Source organism: Hirundo rustica, chromosome W (genome assembly GCF_015227805.2).
Source record: "Hirundo rustica isolate bHirRus1 chromosome W, bHirRus1.pri.v3, whole genome shotgun sequence".
Taxonomy (NCBI): Eukaryota; Metazoa; Chordata; class Aves; order Passeriformes; family Hirundinidae; genus Hirundo; species Hirundo rustica.
In genome coordinates this window covers 1,093,763-1,103,902 of record NC_053487.1, presented here as the reverse complement: position 1 = coordinate 1,103,902, position 10,140 = coordinate 1,093,763, and positions in this window count along the sequence as shown.

Genomic DNA, 10,140 nt, shown 5'->3' with positions numbered 1-10,140 from the left:
TCCCAAGTCACAGATTGTTGAAAGCAAAAATAAGTTTCAGGGAAAAGCCAAAAGATAACATCACAGGGGAGTAGAAATCAAATATAAAAATAGTACAAGAGTCACCACAAATAGTGGAATTAGCAGCAGTAGTCAAAGCTTTTAAGCTGTTTCAGCAACCTTTTAGTTTGATCACAAACTCAGCTTATGTAGCTAATGTAGTCAAGAGATTTGAAAGTTCGGTCCTGTGTGGGAGATTAGGGACAGGCGGTCGGAAGATATCACGCTGTACGGGCAGACAGAACCCCTCCCTCAACTCTTAGCTAGTTAGTGTCCTTGATAAGGTAAGCAATACCTAACTTGTAACGTAAGCAGACGGATGTGATGTAGCAAACAGAGGTTTTATAACTCCATGTAACCAGTTAATAAACGCCATTAGCCGTCCACCACACTGGTGTCTGTGAGCTGATGGACCGAGTAGCCTGGGTGTGGCTGCCGTGTCGTTCCTGAACCAGGTCGCTACACCTCAGCGGAGGTAGCAAGTGGTGCCGAAACCCGGGAGTCGCCCAGGAGATCGGGAGTCGCCTGGACGGGTGAACGACGGCTGAGCGGCTGGTCCAGCTCGGCGGGAGGGACGCCTCCGGACCCACGCAGAGGATGGAAGCTCTCGTGAAGGTCGTTTCTCAGATTCATAAGCAGTGGGGAATTGATTGTAAAGCAAAAGATTTTACCCTCGCAGTGACGAGGCTTTTGCAACTTAGTATTATTGATCGTCCGGTGGATATCCTCCACCCAGATGTTTGGGATCAATGTACTAAAGCTCTTGCCGAAGACACAATGTCTTCCAGCTCAGGGAAAAATCTTAAAGCATGGGGGAGGGTCGTAAAATCTTTACAGAAGGCGTTGCAGGAACAAGACACCTGGAGAGCTGCGCGAAATTGTTTAAAGGTTTCCCCCCAATTAGGTATCGCAGCAGCAACGCAAACTTTCTCAGAGGGAACTGTTGTTGAGAATTTTCAGAATGTAAAAGAATGTACTCTGAATGTTAGTGATAATGCTCAGAGTGTTGATGAAGTCGGTTTGGCTGAATGTATGGGCTCGGGCTCAGAAGGTCAAGAGCTTGCTTCGAGGCCTCCGGGCTCAAGGCCGCTCACTGAAGAGATAAAACAGATGCAGTCATTTTACAGCGGTCTAGCTGAAGAAGCTAGGAATGCTGAAAAAGTGGGGGAGGGACCTCCACCTTATGCGCCTCAAGATAGCGCTGAAAACAAAGAGAGCTCGTTTGCGAATGCGGGGGCACGCGAGCAGAAAAAGGGAGGAGAGCGCAAAGAGAGAGCTGAAGCCAATCTTTGCCAAAAAGCGCGTTTTTCTAAGGCAAGAAGCCCCCACAGCAGGAGGCGGGGGGAGCGCAGGGGCGGGGGCGGCTCAGCCCCGAGAGAAAGGGGCGGGGGCCAAGGGAGAAAGAGTGGCCCAGCCCCGAGGGAAAGGGGCGGAGGCCCAGGGGGAAGGGACGGCCCAGCCCTGAGGGAAAGGGGCAGGGTCAGAGCCCAACCAAAAGGGTCCAGAGCCCGGAAGCAGCCAGTCAGTCGACTTCCGGCTCTGACTCGGACTCTAGCTGGGACTGGGACAGCCAGTCCTCTGCTGCCGGCTCTGACTCCGGCTCTGACGAAGAAGAAGTAACAGTATATAAAATCAGTAACAACAATGTTTCTACTTGGGCTGAGGGGAAGTCAGAACAAAGTCCCCTCACAGACTGGAAGAAGATAAAAATGGCATGCTTTAAATGCAGCCAGGCATTTAAATTGGGCAAACGTGCAAATTATCAGACTCCCACCTTCAGTGCCCCAGTCATTCAAACCCTATCAGAATCTCGCAGCACGCAGACAAAAGAGGGAAGCCACATCTGGCACCTCCTCCTCATCCCGTCCTTTAGCTATCTACCAAAAACCTAAGTCAGATCCTTACAATTTGTTTCTTAGTGTGTTAAATGCTACCTTTTTGTCATTGAACCAATCCAATCCGAACTTTACAAAATCATGCTGGTTATGTTATAATGCAGAACCTCCTTTTTATGAGGGTGTCGCCCTTGATGCTCCTTTTGAATACTCTGCAGCAAACAATCCACACAACTGTAAGTGGGACACCCCCCGGAGAGAAATTACCCTGAGTCAAGTCACAGGCCGAGGCAAATGCTTTGGCAGTGTAACCGTAGCAAAGCAGATGGGAAATATCTGTACTGAGTTCATCCAACCTAGTCAAAAGACTGACAAGTGGGCAGTTCCGTTCCTATCAGGAATGTGGGTCTGTCAACAAATTGGAATAACTCCCTGTGTGTACCTTAGCAAATTCAATAACCTTGCTGACTTTTGTGTCCAAGTTCTGATTGTTCCTAGAGTCCTGTATCACCAAGAAGAAGAAATGTATCACTTTTTAGAAGAAACCATCCTGCTCCGCAAAAGAGAAGTAATGACAGGTATAACCATTGCAATGCTCCTTGGCCTAGGAGCCACTGGCACAGCCACAGGTGTTTCAGCTCTCATGACCCAACATCAAAGACTTTCTCAGCTGCAAATGACAATTGACGAAGACTTACTGAGAATTGAAAAATCCATCTCCTCTCTGGAAAGATCTATCTCCTCGCTTTCGGAAGTCGTCCTGCAAAACAGGCGAGGACTGGACCTCTTGCTCATGCAGCAAGGAGGCCTGTGTGCTGCCTTGAGAGAAGAATGCTGTTTTTATGCAGACCACACCGGAGTCGTGCGAGACTCCATGGCCGAACTGAGAGGAAGACTGGCCCAGAGAAAGAGAGAGAGAGAGGCCCAACAAGGATGGTTCGAGTCATGGTTCAATCAGTCCCCATGGCTAGCCACCCTTGTTCCCACATTAATAGGCCCTCTCACCATGATACTCCTGACATTGATTTTTGGGCCTTGCATTTTGAACAAGTTAGTGTCGTTTGTTAGAAGACGTTTAGAGAAAGTCGACATCCTATTTGTCGAACGCATGCAATTATCGTGAAGTGTGTTTGTTACTAACATTTTATATTATTTTTGTATCCTATTATACTAACTTTAACAGCTTTTGTATTTTTATGACATTTATACTTTTATAACATTTATACTTTTATAACTTTTATACTTTTATACTTTTATACTTTTTTATTTAGTCATGAGAGGGGGGGGAAATGTGGGAGATTAGGGACAGGCGGTCGGAAGATATCGCGTTGTACGGGCAGACAGAACCCCTCCCTCAACTCTTAGTTGGTTAGTGTCCTTGATAAGATAAGCAATACCTAACTTGTAACGTAAGCAGACGGATGTGATGTAGCAAACAGATGTTTTATAACTCCATGTAACCAGTTAATAAACGCCATTAGCCGTCCACCACACTGGTGTCTGTGAGCTGATGGACCGAGCAGCCTGGGTGTGGCTGCCGTGTCGTTCCTGAACCAGGTCGCTACACCTCAGCGGAGGTAACAGCACCTGACTTTGTCGGGGTCATTATCATGCTGTCCACCCCTCCCAAAGAGTACCTCCAATACTGCCACTTCTCTCAGCTGTTGGATCCCTTCCTCAAGGGTCTTCCAGCGCATTCTATGATGGTGCTCCTGCATTCTGTCTCTGTGGACAAACCTCTCCCGTACGCTCATTAAAAGCTGCTCCCAAAGGGAAAGGGGCCCTGGCTCCCTTACGAATACCTGATTCACACCTGAGTCCTGGGTCAAGGGTCCCAAATTCCTTGCCTCACTATTATCTAGTTGCACCCCTGTACCTATAAGGTCCCAGACCCGAAGTAACCAGGCTGTATAAGCCTCACGTCCCCGCCGTGCAAGATCTTTTTGCAGATTACGCAGACTTTCATATGTCAGGGACTCAGTGATGATCTCAACCTCTGACTCCTCCCCGGGTTGTGAGGGCCCTCCTTTCTTATCCTCGTTGCATGGGTGCTCTGATTTCACCTTATACTTCTTTGTTTCCAGAGGGGCCACTGCTGCTGTCTGTGGCTGCCCCTGTGGTTCAGCTGGAATCTGGACAGTTGTAACGTCTGTGGGTTCTGCTGCTGCACCGTCAGACTCTCCTTTGTCAGGGCAGGGGGAGGGTTTCCCAGCAGCTGGGGCTAATGAGGCTACTACAGGGGAAAGGTACTCCCTCAGCATCTCACCTATTTCCTTCACCCAATCTGGGTGGTTTATTCCTGAGGCAGGCTGTTGGACAGTGTCAGGCTGTGGGGCAGGGTCAGGCTGTGGGACGGGCTCAGGCTGTGGGACGGGCTCAGGCTGTGGGGCAGTATCCTTATTCTCTAGGGTAGGTATCAGGGTGGTTATCCAGGTCAGTCTCCCCTTATCTCTAAATGCTAAACAGAACAGGCATACCAGCAACACCAGCCACTGTATGATGTCATTAACATTCAGATATTTGAACCCTTCAAAGACTGGTGGGGTAGGCCCAAAGAGCTGGGTGAAGGGCTGTGAAAAAATTTCCCCCGGTGTCATTTCTTCACAGTAGGTACCATTGTTAAAGTAACTCCAGGAACACACAGTTAGTGTATGATAGCCCTGAATCCATGTGCCTGCCTTCCAGAGGATATTAAAAATCCATGATTTCCTCACTTCGTTAACCCATATAGCAAAATGGATGACAGCCACAGTAACCTTAGTTACAGGGCCCATGTTTAGAAAAGGGCCTGCAAATGGGAGGAATACGGCCACACCCACATGCCACCCAAACCAGGTTAAGCCAGACCACATGATATCCAGTACACAGCAATGTAGGCACTTAAGAACTGTTATTCCTTTTTCTCTCAATGCCCCACGTTGGGCACCAAATTCTGTCTTGGTTTTGGAAAGACAGGTGTCTACTATGGAGAGGCAGGCCTCTCTAGGAAATGAGGAATTTGAATCCTTCCCTCCGTGTTATTATAATTTGGAAGATTAAAAGAAAAAAACTTTTCTGTCAGAGCTATGGGGAAAAGGAATAACAGTCCTTTACTAGTAAATATAACAGGACAGACAAAAAACAACAGCAATTATAACAACAGTAGAACAGAACCAAGAACCCCGAGGGCAAACGGTGGAAGCTCCGGCGCCGATGGCTGGAAGCCGGGCGCGGCGGACTGTCCTCCGCAGGCAGGGGGTGTCCTCGGCAGGCAGAGGTGGCAGTGCCGGAGAAGCCGCAGCGGCGAGACCCGGCATCACCCAAAATCCAGCAGGACAGCGAGGAAACTCCGAATTCCTGGATACTCCAACAGATGGTAGAATTCCCAGGACCAGACTCCTTAGTTAACCGTGGACTCCAGCAGCCAGCAGCCCCTGATCTCTGCTCCCCGGAAGACCAAAGACACCCGACCCCCACCCTCAGCTCTCTCTCCCCGAGCTTTTTTTTTCCCTCCCCCAAACTAAGTGATCAGCTTCTTTTGTCCAGGTTAAGTACTCAGCATTTAGTCTCCTAGCAACTTGGGGGGGGAAACATTCTACAGGAGACTTAACCCTCAACACCAACTTCTCCTGCCTTGCTCAGCCTTGAAGACGCCATAGAGATTAAAGGAAAAAAAAGTGACACTAACCAGAGAATTCTTTGTTTGAATGGAATTTATGCATCATGTACAAAATATATGAATATTCGACAGGGTATTGCTTTTAAGAGGTAATCCTTTGTTAAGGGGGGTCCTTCTTTGGAGCTTTTTGCTCGGGAAGGCACCCAGACGTCTGTAACTTTGTTTTTATTGTCTCGTATTGTCCTAACCCTAATTGTTCAATTTTTTACTTTAATTTTATTTTTATAACCATTTTATTTACTATTAAACTTTCAAAATTTTAAAACAAATGATTGGCGTTTTTCACAGTCCCCATCACTCAGAGCCTGAGTTACTTGAGTTTTGCACCACTGGAAGCTGGGGAACTAAGGATTTTCCTTTCAATGCTGGACAGTCCTTCTTCCAGTGTCCCCACTTCTTGCAGTATGCACACTGGTCCTTCTCTGCAGGGGGAGTGTTCTTGGATGACTTTTCTTGAATTGCTTTCTTACTAGGTTGGGATTCAACCTTTTCAGTTGAGCCTCTATCTCGAAACACCTTCCAGGCAACCTCTAGTAGTTTATCTGTCTCAAACTCCCTCTATCTTTTGCAGCTTTTTCCTTATATAATTTGAAGCTTGACCCATGAACAAAAGCACTAGATGTGCTTTACCATCAGTTGATTCTGGATCTAAATCTGTGCATTTGATGGCAGTTTCTTTTAACCTGTTTAAAAATCAGTGGGTGATTCATAATAATTTTGCTTTACTTCGTAAATCTTTGACCAATTTATAGCTTTAGGGTCACCATATTTTAACCCATATACCACCAGGGTTTGATATAATTTTAACCTCGCCATTTGTTCTGGTGTATTTGGATCCCATCTGGGATTTTCAAGGGGGAATATCTGTGGGACAGTGCCTTGAAGTAATCCATTTGCAATGCTCGCCTCAACTGAGGTAATGATGGCTTTGTTCACCATTCTTCTCTCAGTAGGGTCAAGTAACGTATCTAGCATAGAGTTCAAATAAGCCCAGTCAAGGTTTTGTGAGTTAATTGCCCATTCCACTAACGTTGCTACTTTATCTGGGTTATCTTTATATTTCCCCAGAGTAGTCTTCCACTGCTCTCACTCGATAAGGGAGTATGGAACTTTCACAAACACTGGCCCCTGATTGCCGACAGCTTGTCTCAATGGAGCTTGTAAAACTTGTTCTGGTCTTTTTGCCCTGGTATGTTTGGCAATCGGACTACGTTCTCTCATGGCTTGTCTTGCTATTTTCTCTCTCTTCTGCCTGCCTAGGTGTTGAGGTTTAAGTCTCCTGTAGAATTTTTTCCCCCTCCCAAGTTGCTAGGAGACTAAGTGCTGAGTGCTTAACCTGGACAAAAGAACTGATAACTTAGTTTTGGGGGGAGGGAAAAAAGCTCCCGGAGAGAGCTGAGGGTGGGGGGATCTCGCGGCTCTTTTTTCTTCTTCCGGGGGGAGCACTGATCGGGCCATGGCTGGCTGCTGGAGTCCACGGTTAACGAAGGAGTCTGGTCCTGGGAATTCTACCATCTGTTGGAGTGCCCAGGAATTCGGAGTTTCTTCGCTGTCCTGCTGGATTTTGGGTGAGCCCGGGTCTCTCCGCTGCGGCTTCTCTGGCACTGCCAACTCTGCCTGCCGAGGACACCCCCTGCCTGCGGAGGACAGTCCACCACGCCCGGCTTCCAGCCATCAGCACCGGAGTTTCCACCGTTTGCCCTCGGGGTTCTTGGTTCTGTTCTACTGTTGTTATAATTGCTGTTGTTTTTTGTCTGTCCTGTTATATTTACTAGTAAAGGACTGTTATTCCTTTTCCCCATAGCTCTGACTGAAAAGTTTTATTTTTAATCTTCCAAATTATAATAACACGGAGGGAAGGATTCAAGTTCCTCATTTCCTAGAGAGGCCTGCCTCTCCATAGCAGACACCTGTCTTTTCAAAACCAAGACACTAGGGCTGCAATGATCTGATCAATCTCATCCTCTACTTTGGTATCCATTCCATCCTCCCCGTCAGAGCTGTCTGACTCTGTGGTTTCTGATGTAGCATATAATCTGTTTCGCCTAGTCCCGATCACAGGTAGAGCTATACAGGATTTACTATGCCGCTGGTCTCGGGCTGTGTGCCTGTGTGCATCCATGACATCATCTGAGGCAGCTCCCTGGCGTTCAAGGTTGCTATGTGTCTTAGGGTGACTTTATGATGCTCGTATCCCCAATCATCTGCTCTGTTTGTGCTGTATATTGAGTCCTGTGCCTTTAAGACTGGTTCTAAGAGCAAGGAGAAGCGCGGAGTTTGTTTTGAGAAAACTGCCTGACTCCTACACATTCTTCTCTGGACGGGGTGTTCAGCAGAGGCTTAGAGAGACTGCAAGACACAGGGGGGTTTTTTGCTTTTAGTTAGTTTCAGCTAGCTAGGGAAGAGAAGTTCCTTGGACTGTTTTTTGTTTTTTTTTCCTTTTTCTTGGAACTGTTTAAACCTGCTCTGGACAGAAAACCCACGGGAGCACTGGGGGCTGCACCTGCGGCCCACTGGGGCCTTGACCTCAGCATTTTCCAGCAGTGCCGGAGGGACTGGGACTGATAAAAACTGAGAGAGAGCCAAGCTACATCCATGGCAAGAAATTTCTCAATTTGCCATCTCACTTCAGAACAAGAGGTTTTATTGTTTCATATTATTCATTTTTTATACTTGTATGCACTTTGTTAAGTAAAATAGTTTTTTCCAACTTTTCTCCAAAGAAGTTTTTTTACCAGACCGGTTAGAAGGAGGGGCCATTTGTGTTTGCTTCCCAGAGGGATCCTGTTCGGGGGTTTTCTCCCAAATTTGTCCCTAAACCAGATCAATACATTTTTATTGGTGCCCAACGTGGCGCTGTGTTTTTATTTTTGGGGTAATTGGTTCTAGGTGTACTGTACTCCTTTTTATGTGAAGGCAAACTGAGGTCTGTATTTTATTGCTAGAGGAATGGAGAAAAATGTATTAGTAATGTTAATAGTGGTGTATTTATTATAACTCAAAGACCTGAGAGCAGAAAAAGAAACACTCCTCCTATGGGAGGTTCCCTCTCCGCCCTCTTTATAGAAGGCTCTGCCCTCCAGCTCCTCCTCTAGGGGTGGTGCTGTGGGCTGCACACCCTGGCTGTCCTCTCCCCCCTCCTCCTTCACCGGCTGGGAGCCCACCAGGGGCACGCCCCACTCCGCCCCCCCTTGCTCAGATGGCCATGACACCGGCCTGGCCAGGGGTGGTGACGGGAAAGAGTGGGCCGGCCCAACCAGGGGCTGTAGCAGCAGCGGCCCCTCCGCTCCGACCGGGGGCGGTGGCTGCCAAAGCTCTTCCCCCCCCACCCCCCCCACCTGCTGTGACGTCGGTGGTGACCATGCCGGTGGGGGCAGGATCGGGGGAGCCCGCGGCGCCATCAGGGGCGGCACCAGCAGGGCGGGACCAGGGATGGAGGGGCGTCCTCTTACTACCAGCGGGGGAGACAGAGCACTCCACCGAACCTTTCACTGACACCTAACTCAGGTGCTAAATGTGAAAAGTGCATATTATATGGCTCTACGCAAGATATTTACTATATGTATTATGTTGTATCGATTGTTAATGTTGTATTAATATTTTGAAAGTATGGTAAATGTAGTTTTGTAGTTAAAATGTAGTTTTTATATACCAACCACAGGAAAACGTAAATCTTTCAGAGAAAAAGGAATTTACTACTTCCTTATCAGAAGAGACCAACTTCTCCTGCCTTGCTCAGCCCTGAAGACGCCATAGAGATTAAAGGAAAAAAGTGATACTAACCAGAGACAATTCTTTGTTTGAATGGAATTTATGCATCATGTATGAAATGTATGAATATTCAACAGGCTATTGCTTTTAAGAGATAATCCTTTGTTAACAGGGGTCCTTCTCTGGAGCTTTTTTGCTCGGGGAGGCACCCAGACGTCTGTAACTTTGTTTTTATTGTCTCGTATTGTCCTAACCCTAATTGTTCAATTTTTTACTCTAATTCTATTTTTATAACCATCTTATTTACTATTAAACTTTTAAAATTTTAAAAACAAGTGATTGGTGTTTTTCACAATTATGGTAGCAGAGGATGGTTAGAACACGTCACTGCCGGTGCCTCAGTGGGATCAGGGTGAGGATGGTGCGCCCTGCCCAGTTGGCAGCCTCGCTCTGTGTTCCCCTGCTGTGACCGACAGATGCAGGTTACGATCAATGGACAAAAGGAGGCAATAAAACAAAGAAAAGGGAAAAGATTCCCTAAAACCACGGTAATTAGCCCCTAAGACTAAAGTGTACACAAAGACAAAGACCCAAGGTAAAGGACAGGTAAGTACTGGTTTGGACGGGGCGGTTAAGGGGGGGGGATGAATGTGTGTGAATGAGAGGCAGCTGGTTATCCCAGACCTGCTAAGTCAGTGCAGAGTCTCCTATGCTGCGTTTCTGTTCTTTCGCGAGAAAAACGGCCAGTAAAGAGACGAAGCGGGTGATAAGAAGAGCGAGAGAATCCCCCCAGGGAAACTGGGACTGAGTCTTAGAGAAGGGGTGGGACCCCTAGGAAGCAAAAAGTCTGCTAGATTAAGGGGTGAGTGCCCAAGAGCATCCAGGAATAAAACTTTT